The sequence below is a fragment of the Pelmatolapia mariae genome, linkage group LG10_11, assembly GCF_036321145.2.
Source record: "Pelmatolapia mariae isolate MD_Pm_ZW linkage group LG10_11, Pm_UMD_F_2, whole genome shotgun sequence".
Taxonomy (NCBI): domain Eukaryota; kingdom Metazoa; phylum Chordata; class Actinopteri; order Cichliformes; family Cichlidae; genus Pelmatolapia; species Pelmatolapia mariae.
The window spans coordinates 26,647,501-26,660,681 of NC_086236.1; the positions used below are offsets into that span (position 1 = coordinate 26,647,501).

General features: G+C 43.8%; 1 long non-coding RNA gene across 1 annotated transcript in view; it reads right to left on the reverse strand.

The window, feature by feature from the left end:
• The window catches only part of LOC134638004 (uncharacterized), a 95,969-nt gene that overhangs the window by 78,427 nt on the left and 4,361 nt on the right, over window positions 1-13,181 (reverse strand). The gene's annotated exons all lie outside the window — the stretch shown is intronic.

Sequence of the window (13,181 nt, forward strand, 5' to 3'; positions counted from 1 at the left end):
CTCCTCGGTTCACAGTAGCATCGCTCTGCTAACATGCTAACAGCACATTTGAGCTACTCACCCCCTCCTTTCCTGTGCTGAATCGTAGAGCCAGCGAGTCACTCAGGACTCGCTAACCCCCTCCCTCCTGTGCTGAATCGTAGAGCCAGCGAGTCACTCAGGACTCGCTAACCCCCTGCCTCCTGTGCTGAATCGTAGAGCCAGCGAGTCACTCAGGACTCGCTAACCCCCTCCCTCCTGTGCTGAATCGTAGAGCCAGCGAGTCACTCAGGACTCGCTCACCCCCTCCCTCCTGTGCTGAATCGTAGAGCCAGCGAGTCACTCAGGACTCGCTAACCCCCTCCCTCCTGTGCTGAATCATAGAGCGAACGAATCACTCACTCACTCACCCCCTCCCTCCGGGCTCACAGCTTCTTCTTGGTTGGCAACCAATGTTAAGGCACATTACCGCCCCCTGGCTCACGGCTCAGTGGACATTTAGATGAGAAAATATATACTTGACACATTTAAGGAAAATACTAATAAAATAATGTTCCCTTTAGAAATTTTTTTGCTCTTTTTTGCTTTATAAAATTGTTGTTTTCTTTTAGAATCACTCATCTTAGCAGTAGGATTTACATGAAAAGAGAAAAGAAATTAAGTTTGAGTGAAAATGTACATTTTTTTGCACTCTCTGGTCAACTGACTCAGTGAATCAAATGACTCAAAAAACCCGATTCACTTTGGTGAGTGACTCATTAAAACTCGATTCAGTAAAAAGAATCAAATTTACCATCACTAGTTTCTATACAGCTGTGTGCGCGCTAAGTTACTGATGTTGAACTTTATGACAGCCTCCCCTGTCATTCTCTCGCCTGTTCAAACTTCAGTCATGAAACTGATCAATGATCGGCTTTTCTCTCTTGTTTGTTTATTGCGCTAAACAACAGCAGCACGTTTAAGCTTGATCAGCTGTTGTTAGAATTCATTTGATTTTAATTTCTAGTATCAGCTGATGTTTGCTGGAGCCACAGCTGTAGAAGCGGCTGGTGGAAACCAGGAGATGACCTTACCGAATCATTAGAGCTGAACTGGTGATGGAGAAACAGGTTTACCTTTTTTTTAGGTGACATGAATGAGTTGAAGGGAAGTTATGAACTATTTCTGAGAGAAATAAACACCAAGCTCCTTTTTTATTTAGCTGACAGCTGGTAACTGTGCAGGGGCGGATCTAGCAAAGCTTTTGCCAGGGGGCCAGGTAGGGCATCTTACAACCAAAGTTTGTATAATAATACACAAGATTGGCTGTAGACCATTGTTAATCATTCAGAACACTGTGTAAAAATAACAAAAAACAAAAAGTGAATGCAAAAGTGCATAAATATTTATTTTACGTGATTGATGTGTGTGGCGGGGCGTGGTCTGCAGTGCCGCTGCAGGGGAGGTGGACCCACCTGAGCGGCATCTGCAATCACGCCTCTCTGGCGTAGTCTGTGCTCTCTCGGCTGTTTTTTGGGTGTGTGTCAGGCTGTGAGTTGAAAAGCTACAGCCGGCTGTGTGGGTACACCAACTATGTGTGAAAAGTGGTCCATAACGTAATGCTTCAAAGCGTGTTCATGCAAACATTGTCGGGTCTGCCGTGGTACAATGGGACTTCTGCTCATGAAACTATGTGCACAGCGTCTGCAAATCGGGGCTGTACAAAGTCACTTCATCTTTACCCAAAATTGTAAGCTGTCATCTGTGAGGCGCGAGCGGTGTTTGTTTTTACCATAGTTCATGGTGGAGAATGGCTGCTCTGCTGAGTTTTGCTCTCTGTAGCTGTATGAATGGCAAACTACACTGTTTACCAGCGGCATAGGCACACTTAAAATTTCTTCTGAAATTTTCGCTTTCTAGTATCTGTTTTTACTCTTGTATGCTTTTCATATAAGTTTCACACAAGACAGATACAAACTTTATAAGATTTATATATATCTTTTCCATATGGGCCATTCTTTTCTATGTTGCTACCTTCAGTTGATCCATCTATTGTTCACCATAGCCTCATCAGAAATGGTCTCAGTGGAAGGGTGGTTGCCAAAAAGCCATTTTTTAAGGAGGGGAAACAGGAGAAAAGGCTGAGTTATACCAAATTACACAAGAACTGGACTGAAAATAAGTGGCAACAGGTCCAAGTTTAAAATTTGTGGTTTAAATCATCAATGGAGAGAGGTTTATACCAGTCTATAAAACATGGTGGAGGCTCTGTGATGATTTGGAATAGCATTTCAGCCAGCAGTGTTTGGGAGCTTGTCAAAACTGATGGAATTTTTCCTAATAGCTCTCTGGAAATGACTATTTTACTATTTTATGTCATTTGAACTGTGTTGTCTTTATTCTATTTTTCATAGACTAAACAAAAGAAAAACAGGAAGAACAACTTATGCATTTTTGCAACAGGCTGCTAGTAATAATTGAACACTGGTTACTTGCTAAGTTGTCTGTTTTATGTAGACAACATTTCATTCTTTGTTCATCCTTCAAATCAGGTGTCGTTTTTTTTTTAAGTTTGAACAATTTATAGATTGGTGTTAAGTACCTTGACAAACAAAAATCATTCCTCTGAAAATGGTCTGGTACAAGGACTGCACTGAAAATGAATGGAAATGGAGCCAATGTCCAAAGAAAGGCTTTGAATGACCATCAGAAAGCCTGGAGAACTATGCCTCAAGACCAATTTAAAAATTACAAGAACGCCTAGTGTAGCAGATTTCGAACGGTTGATTGCGTTGTGACGACGGACACAGACTGGCTGGAAACTGGATTTATTTCTAAAAGACAAAGTGCAGCAGCAAAATCAGTGTCACACAGCAACAGCAGGCCTCTGCTCATCCCAGTGTGGAGTCCATGCAGCTCTGCTCACAATATATAAAAGAAAATACAATATATAAAAGAAAATACAATCTATCAAAACAATGGTGTGGTTTCTCTCAACAGCCACTTTAAAATCAAATGTAATAGTGGGGTAAAACAGAGACAAATATGAAGCAAGGTGTAGTCGAAAATAGCCACTAATAATAACTTGTAATATTTAAATCCCCACTGAGATGGATCAATTACACAATACATACTCAAACAACTGTAACTTTTCCCAACATGGCTGAAAATACTATTCAGTGTGCAGCCTCAGATCATGAACTCATCATACACATAAAACAAAACCTATACATTTACACATACCTAAAAGACAAAGTGCAGCAGCAAAATCAGTGTCACACAGCAACAGCAGGCCTCTGCTCATCCCTGTTTAACACAAGTAAGAAACACATAAACGGATGGTGTAACAGATAAAAGGCAGTTCCAATTACTATTTTCCTCGTTCAAAGTAATCAAAAACATTTTGGGAGCTTTTAGCCAAAAGAACTAATACTTATTAAAGAAAAATACACCAAATTTAAACGTATAATTTAGTACAGGGAGAGGAGCTACAGAAAGTGTGCCTTACCAGTGTGGAGTCCATGCAGCTCTGGCTGGGAACCCCCACACATGCAGCATGTTTACAAGTGGTGTCACACTGATTAATGCCCCACTTCAACAGTGACATGTGGAACCTTAGTTTTACAAAAATTAAATTTACACAATAAAAAAATAAACTATATACTAGGGCTGCTCGATTATGGCAAAAATGATAATCACGATTATTTTCACTGAAATTGAGATCTCGATTATTTGACGATATTTATTTAACAATAACAATGTATTGAATAATGGCTTTAAAGATGTCAAAAAATAATATAAAATAGTGTGCAAATACTGATAACAGTGCAAATGTTTGCAATATAAAAAATAAATGAAAAATGTAAACATCTATGTTTAGTGAACTTCAAAATACTGCATAATACTGGTTGTTCACTGTGTTAATTGAGCAGTGGTCTTTGGCGAGGAAAACGTTACCGCGTTTGTTATCTCCTTGTGTCTCTGGGAGCTGGTGGGATATTTAGTCGCGTTGTACAGGGAATGGAATGGAAGTCTGTGAGGATGAAGCAGGTGTTGTCAAGAGTTTTTTCTCTATGTTCCTTCATTGTTTGATCGTACAGTGGGGCAAAAAAGTATTTAGTCAGCCACCGATTGTGCAAGTGCCCCCACCTAAAATGATGACAGAGGCCAGTAATTTGCACCAGAGGTACACGTCAACTGTGAGAGACAGAATGTGAAAAAAAAATCCATGAATACACATGGTAGGATTTGTAAAGAATTTATTTGTAAATCAGGGTGGCAAATAAGTATTTGGTCACCTCAAACATAGAAAATCTCTGGCTCCCACAGACCTGTAACGTCTTCTGTAAGACGCTTTTCTGTCCCCCACTCGTTACCTGTATGAATGGCACCTGTTCGAACTCATCATCTGTATAAAAGACACCTGTCCACAGCCTCAAACAGTCAGACTCCAAACTCCGCCATGGCCAAGACCAAAGAGCTCTCGAAGGACACCAGGAAAAGTATTGTAGACCTGCACCAGGCTGGGAAGAGTGAATCTACAATAGGCAAGCAGCTTGGTGTGAAAAAAATCAACTGTGGGAGCAATCATCAGGAAATGGAAGACATACCAGACCACTGATAATCTCCCATGATCTGGGGCTCCACGCAAGATCTCATCCCGTGGGGTCAAAATGATCATGAGAACGGTGAGCAAAGATCCCAGAACCACACGGGGGGACCTGGTGAATGACCTGCAGAGAGCTGGGACCAAAGTAACAAAGGTCACCATCAGTAACACACTAAAACGGCAGGGAATCAAATCCCGCAGTGCCAGACGTGTTCCGCTGCTGAAGCCAGTGCATGTCCAGGCCCGTCTGAAGTTTGCCAGAGAGCACATGGATGATACAGCAGAGGATTGGGAGAATGTCATGTGATCAGATGAAACCAAAGTAGAACTTTTTGGTATAAACTCAACTCGTCGTGTTTGGAGGACGAAGAATACTGAGTTGCATCCCAAGAACACCATACCTACTGTGAAGCATGGGGGTGGAAACATCATGCTATGGGGCTGTTTTTCTGCCAAGGGGACAGGACGACTGATCCGTGTTAAGGACAGAATGAATGGGGCCATGTATCGTGAGATTTTGAGCCAAAACCTCCTTCCATCAGTGAGAACTTTGAAGATGAAACGCGGCTGGGTCTTCCAACATGACAATGATCCAAAACACACCGCCCGGGCAACAAAGGAGTTGCTCCGTAAGAAGCATTTGAAAGTCCTGGAGTGGCCTAGCCAGTCTCCAGACCTCAACCCCATAGAAAATCTGTGGCGGGAGTTGAAAGTCCGTGTTGCTCGGCGACAGCCCCAAAACATCACTGCTCTGGAGAAGATCTGCATGGAGGAATGGGCCAAAATACCAGCTACTGTGTGTGTAAACCTGGTAAAGACTTATAGTAAACGTTTGGCCTCTGTTATTGCCAACAAAGGTTATGTTACAAAGTATTGAGTTGTATTTTTGTTATTGACCAAATACTTATTTGCCACCCTGATTTACGAATAAATTCTTTACAAATCCTACCATGTGTATTCATGGATTTTTTTTTCACATTCTGTCTCTCACAGTTGACGTGTACCTCTGGTGCAAATTACTGGCCTCTGTCGTCATTTTAGGTGGGGGAACTAGCACAATCGGTGGCTGACTAAATACTTTTTTGCCCCACTGTATGTCACTTTGTGAGCGGTCTTCAAATGATTGAATAAATTTGTAGTGTTGCTCTGTGGTGCAGCTACGACACCGTAGCAAAGTTTCCACACTATGTCTACTTGATCCACGTCTGACTCCGCGAACCCATAATGTTTCCACACCACTTAAGTCGTTTTACCTCTCTTTTCAACCAAGGGCATTCTTTCTTCAGCAGCCATTATCCTCTCCTCACCAAATAACTTCTGCTTAGCTTTCCGAGCTTCCCTCGGGTCCTTAATTGTTGTGACGCGTGTTCGAAACGCAGAGAGGTGCGCTCGATTTGCCACACGGAGCAGCGCGAGAGGAGGAGCTAATAATCGGCTAAGTCATTTTTAATGATCGTTGAAAGCCCAGATCGTAATCACGATTAAAATTCAATTAATTGAGCAGCCCTACTATATACAATACAGTTTTGAGAATGTTCACACTCAGTATATTATATCTCAGCTACATACTTCCCCCTGAACTTCTCAAAACTCGTTAGGTAAGGGTGAGCAACTGAGCATCGCAAATAACAATTTGTAACTGTGATTTACTGGCAAATTTACTGGTGATACATGCAACAAATGTGTTTCCCAACTTATGGGGAGAGTAAACAAAAGAAAGCTGGCCAGACCCCCTAATGTTTACTCGCAAGAGAAAGTGCCTTATACACTATCTTGAACAAACAATACAATGACAGCTACTATGTAATGAATATTACTCTGAGCTTGAAACAATCTCAAAATAAATGTTAACATCCAACATGAAGATCACCTAATATATGGAACAATTAGTCCTCACAGAAATAGATTCTTGGCAAAGGTGCTGACCACATTGCCTGTTTGTAGATTCCTTTGTGTCATGTTTTGGATCAGCCTATTCACAGGCTTCGGCCCACTCTTGTTCTGATCTGACCTACTGCATTACTTGGGGGCACACTGCCAGGTTTCTTGAGGCTCCCAGCCTCACTGGCTGGCTGACTTTCAGGATAACTGGTACTTGGTGGTGCTCTTTCCTCAACTGGGGTAGCGCAAACCCTGCTGCCCTTGTCATCATCTACTTCAGGGTAAGCAGCTACTTCATTGTCAACACTGTGAGTGTCCTGATGCTCCTCATCATCAAACTGCGCACAGATACTGTCCCCAACACTGTCACTCTCTTGGGGTCCTCTAAGAGCTGGGGCACAATCATCTGCCATCTTAGCTACCCAGTGAGCTGTGCGTTCAGTACAGTCAACCTCAGAATCAGCAACAGGAGATTCTCCATCAGATTGACTCTGCTCCTGGCCGAGTTCTGATTCACTGGCAAAAGACATCTCTGGTTCACCCTCAGATTCAATGGGCAGGAAATTAGCTTGCAAGAGCAAGTTCCTGTGGACAACTTTCTCCTGTCCACTCTTGGTATTCCTGATGCAATATGTATGGCATGTGGGGTTCTTGGAGACCACAGTATAGATGGTCGACTCCCATCTATCAGCTAACTTCCTACGGCCCCGCTCGCCCTTGTTTGCCAAAAGAACACGATCCCCTTCCTCAATGTCAGCACCTTTCTGCTTTTTGTTATACAGGTCTGTTTGACGCTGCTGACTGATTTTGGTGTTAGTTTGAGCCAGTGTGAGTGCTTCTCTGAGGTCATCTCTCATTCTTTTTACATAACTGTCATAATCTGCTACATCATTGTCCCTTGCAACATTGTGGAACACGACATCCACTGGTAACCTGGGGACACGCCCGTACATTAGGAAGAACGGTGCATAGCCAGTGGACTAATGAGCAGTACAGTTGTAGATAAAAGTCAATGTCTGTAGCATTTGAGGCCACTTGTGTTTCTCCCTTGGCGGTAAGGCTCTGATCATATTTCCCAAGGTTCTGTTAAACCTTTCAGTGTGACCATTACCCATAGGGTGATAAGGTGTTGTTCTTGACTTTTGCACTCCAGCTACCTGCAGCAACTCTTGAATCAACTCACTCTCAAAACTGGCACCCTGATCTGAATGGATCCTTTGAGGGAAGCCATAGACGCAAAAATATCTGTCCCACAACTGACGCGCAACTTGTTTTGCCGTCTGATCTGAACACTGGAAAGCATGGGCCATCTTGGTGAAGTGATCAGTCACTACTAAAACATCCACACTCTTGCCTTTGTGATCTTCTGCGGACCAGAAGTCTATGCAGACAAGTTCAAGAGGACTGGTAGTTTTAATACTTTCTAGAGGGGCCCTTCCTTCAGGTTCAAGTGTCTTACTGATAACACAACGTTTACAGCACTTGACATGCTCACGGATGTCATGCTCCATGTTGATCCAGAAAAATCTCTGCCTAGCTAGATACAGAGTTCTGCTTTGACCCTGATGGCCAGCATCATCATGGACACCTGACAGAACTTGACTGATTAATGTGGATGGAGTCACATACTGATGGCGCTTTTTGCCAGTGAGCGGGTCTTTACTCACTCTGTACAGAATACCATCCAGCATTTTCAATTTCTCCCACTGTTTCATTGTCTTTTGCACTTTGTGTGACAAGTGAGCTCATTCTCTACGTGATGGGCGCCAACCACGTATGACAAACGGAATGACTTGACACAGTGTCACATCTGCTCTCTGCTCCTCCTGTAGCTCCTGAAGTGAGAAGGCAGACAAGGTGTTCTGGACTAGTGAGGGAAGCCGATCTAGCTCGAGACAACCAGGAGATTGCTCTCTCTTTTGGACCTTGGTCCCACTCAGTGTGACCTGTGAAAACTGCGGAAACTTCATCATTAGTCAGGGAACAACATCCTAGACTCTCTGCAGGGGCTAAACACTCAACACTCTGGTGGTTGGCACTGAGCCTGAATGCATCCTGAACTGAGATTTCCTTGACTTGTTGTGACTCCTCTAACAGAGTTGCATAGGGTTCACTCATGAGTCTCTGACTAACACAGTTATGAATGAACGGCTGCCTGCTCAGTGCATCTGCAACGACATTTTTACTGCCAGGAATATACTTGATGCTGAAATTGTAGGGGGACAACTTTGACACCCACCTTTGTTCACATGCATCAAGCTTAGGCTTTGTGAGAATATATGTTAGAGGGTTATTGTCTGTCCAGACTGTAAAGCTATGCCCCTTCAGCCAGTGGCTAAATTTGTCACAGACAGACCACTTTAGTGCCAGAAACTCAAGACGATGGGCAGGATAGTTTCTCTGTGCACGGGTGAGGGCCTTGCTGGCAAATGCAACAGGACGTGCTTTGCTCTCGCCCTCTTGGACCTGTGACAACACAGCACCCAAACCGTCCTGTGAAGCGTCTGTTGACAAGATAAATGGTTTGTTGAAATCAGGGTGAGCAAGCACAACGGAGCCAAGGAGTGCAGCCTTCAGGTGTTGAAACGAGTCAACATGTTCCTTTCTCCAGTCACTTGGGCTGAGCCTCCGGAAAGAAGCAGCACCTCGAGCGTTTACTTTTTTCCCTTTAGGAACAGCAGTCAGGGTGAAAAGGGGCCTGGCAATCTTAGAACAGTCTTGTATGAAATGCTGGTAATACATTACCATGCCCAAAAATGACTTTATCTTCTTCTGAGATGGCGTAACCCCATCCTCCATCATGAGGTCAGCCTCTGAAATAGCAGTGATCACCTTAACCTTGTCAGGATCAGTCGAAACCCCACCTTCAGTCACAACATGACCCAAAAATCTCACACTCCTCCTAAGCAGATGACATTTTTTAGGAGCTAGCTTCAGTCCGTGAGCACGTAGTCTGCTAAACACAATCTCTAACCTCCTGAGAGCCTCTGCTTCACTGGGTGCATAAACAAGCAAATCGTCCAAGTAGCACAGCAGGGTTAGGAAGTTCTGATCACCAAATGTGCCCATCATGAGACGCATGAAGCTTGCCGGACTGTTGCACAGGCCTTGGGGGAGTCTGTTAAACTCGTAGAGCCCCATAGGTGTTGTAAATGCCGTTAGTTTTTTATCCTCCTCTGCCATCACAATATTGTAGAAACCAGAGGTGAGATCCATGGCACTGAAAATTGCATTACCTCCCAGGGCTGCCAGACAGTCTGACTGGTGGGGCAATGGATGGGCATCCTTGATTGTGCGTGCATTCAACCAGCGGTAGTCCACGCATATTCTGAGATCTCCATTCTTTTTCCATACCAGTACCAGTGGAGACGCCCACTCACTGTTGGATTTGCGGATCAGTTCACGCTCCTCCATCTTTGTGAGCACCTGTCGCAACTTGTGATACTGCCCTGAATGGCCGGTCATCAGACAGGTGGATGCGATGAACAAAATCCTTTGCCAGCCCACAGTCTAGTTTACTCTTGGAAAAAACATCCTCATATCTGTGGATCAGTTGTAGTACCTGTGCCTTCCAGTGGTCTGAGACTTCACAAGAGTCGAGATCTAAATCTTCCAACCCCACCTTCTGCAGGCTGTCACGAAAGCTAGAGCAGGAGGGAGAGCTACTATGTGTGCCGCTACACACTGTCTGGCTCTGGACTTTAAGTGTCTCACCTGGATTTTGATCAGAGGCCACTTCAAGATCTTCAACAGCTACACAAGTGGAGGCATCTGCCACCTTAGTGTTTCGTCTCAGTGTGATAGGTTTATCGCAGGTGTTCAGGATTCGAACAGGGACCCACCTATCGCCACTCATAGAAATCACAGTTCTGCAGACAATGACACCTTTCTTATGAGTCTGAGATTTTGGTGGTTCAATCAGAATGGCACTGCCCTCAGAGAGGGGTGATGATGCTGGCAGTCTGCCCCATACAAGGTGTTCTTGCTTGGGGAGTAGAGTCACTGCCTGAGCTAGTTTGACAGTGCCAATGACATCTGGCATTTTGTCACCCCTCCACCTATTAATGCCAGACAGCATATTCAGAAACTGTACTATCTCGGGCGCTTCTGCTGATTTGGGTTTACTCAGGACTTGCCAAAAGTGGGGAGACAGCCTGAAGTCTCTGAGAAGGTGTTTGATGACATTTGTCCCCAAAATTAACTGATCTTTCTGACCAGGGACCACTAGAGCAGGCACTCTGAACGTACAATCATACACCTCCATCTTCAGCTCACATATACATTTGGGTTTAACCTGAACTCCACCACAGCCCACTAGCATAATGTCAGTGCGAATGTCGCTTACTTCCAGTGCAACCCCAGCGCTCTTTAACTCTTGCTCCGCCTCTTCGCTCAAAGTACACGCCATGGAACCTGTATCAAGAAGAGCCTGCAAAGAGACTTTATCATTCACCAATGCATTCGTGTAAAATATGCTGTCTGCTTCATCAAGTCTTACTATGTTCTGGGAAAGTACAACAGTACCAGGTGGGGCACACTTCAGGCTTTCTTTGTATACAGTCTGTATGTCATCACTGGGATTGAGGGTCTCACACTCCTCGCTCACACTGTCCCCTCTCAAGTGCAAGCATCCTAGTTTCCCGGGGGACTGCTTTGTTGGGTAATGGGCTCAGTTGCTCTGGGGCAGTCTTTTCTCTGATGCCCAACCTCCAGACAACCTAGACATCTCCTTTCTCTCATGCAGTGAGTGCATGTAGAGTGTGAGCTATTACCACAAACCTGGCATGAAGGGAACCTGGCTGAGACTGGAGGCTGTGGTTTGATTACAGGAGGGGCAGGCTGGTTAGTGCGCTCTAGCACCCTCTCTAGCATACTGAGCACGCGGTCTAGAGCACTTGAATCTGAAGCGACAACTCCAGTGGTCTTAACCGGGTTATCTTGGGAACACTTTACTGTACCTACTTGGGCATGGTTGAGTTCAAATTCAGGTGATTCACTTGTGGTTGTTGCAGTGGCCACTAGGAGGGGATGTGGTCTGGCAGAGCTCAGACTCTTCTTTTTTACATGGCACTCTCTTTGATGTTCATCAATGGCTTCCTGAACTTCCATTACTGACCATTTACTAATGGGTTTACATTTGAAGACACAGGCGAGGCTGGGATCAGGACAGTTTCTGATAAACATCATGGCTATTTCTGCCTCCATGTTCTCCATTTTGCCTCCCTGGCGCTGTAAGTGCCTATCAGCTGCTTCAGCTGCGATATTAAGTCTCACCCAATAGTCTACTGGTGTTTCTTTTGCAACTGCTTGAGTGGCATAGAAGTCAGCCAATGGTTGGCAAGAACCAGGGCTCTCACTAAAATAACGCCTGAGTATGGCATAGATGGTCTAGACTACACTAGCTCCTTGGAAGCAAAATATTTTTAAAAATGGGGGGTGGTTCAAGACTTTTGCACAGTACCGTATGCATTATTTATCCTATAGTAACCCAATTCTACAGAAGTTTCTATGTGATGTTGCCATCCATTCTGTCAAACACTTGTCCAGCTAGGGTCAAGGGGGGGCTGGAGCCTAAACCATTAGCCTGGGCAGGTGCCAGAAACAGATGACTGTTAGCATTCACAGCCACATCTACAGCAAATTTTGAATCACCAGTTATTACAAAATTAATGTCTTTAGACTGTGGGAGGAAACTGGACCACTGGAAAACATGCTAACGTCACATAAAAAGATTCCAGCTCACCACACATTTGAAACCAGAACGTTTCTACTATAGGACTGTGCTAACTCATGCAACACTGGACTACCCAAATATGACTGCTTACAGTAGAGGTCGTTTTATGCCCATTAAAAGAGATTACTCTCTTTATCTGGTTAGGTATCTTTGTAGCCTTTGTAGCCACTTAATGCACTCACTACACTCCTGTCTAGAAGAAAAAAAAAACAGAACACAAAGATGAGCAGATGAGCAAGTCAAGCACACTTTTACAATTTTGCACAATAAAAAGTGGAAGAAGCGTATCTTTCAGTGGGCAAGGTCTTTTCAAAATCTTATTTTAGGGGAGAGTCAGTGTTTTTCTTTAATCACATTTGACTGGTTATCCTATAGGCTACATGCATTTTTCATGTCCCAGTGACTACTGAACTTAAAGTAAATTCTAATAACGCCTGGGGGCGTTTCAACATGACTGCCAACATGCAAGACTTACTTATCGTACTTCTCTGAAATGAATGAGAAGGAAAATTAGATGACTGGAGTGTATTTTGATTGTATCAAAGCACAGAAACATCTGACGTTCAAACGCTGTCAGGGCTGTGTGTGACTGGCATCTGTAAAACAACCACAACAGTTGAAGTAAACAGTAATTCAAAAGCAGCCTTTTTATTTGTTAAGTCTGTGAATGATGTAGCATATCAGCCTGCAATTTTGCCATTAACGATGATGATTTTCTGGGAAATTATTTGAAATGCTTAAAATGTAGCCAATAGAGGCGGGGTGATCGATTGAAATATCGATAGTATCTATACTAAAACTGATACTGGTATCGGATCGATACTAGTGCGATTGGATATATACTTCCTATCTATCTTGTACGTTTGTTTCGTCCTGTACGTTCAGTATGTAGCCTACTGAATTTTATTAAATAAATAATTTTATGGGGAAATGGAAAAATATACCTCAAACATGAACTGTGAAAAATGCCTGAATCTTATTGTGTTGAATGTCAACAAA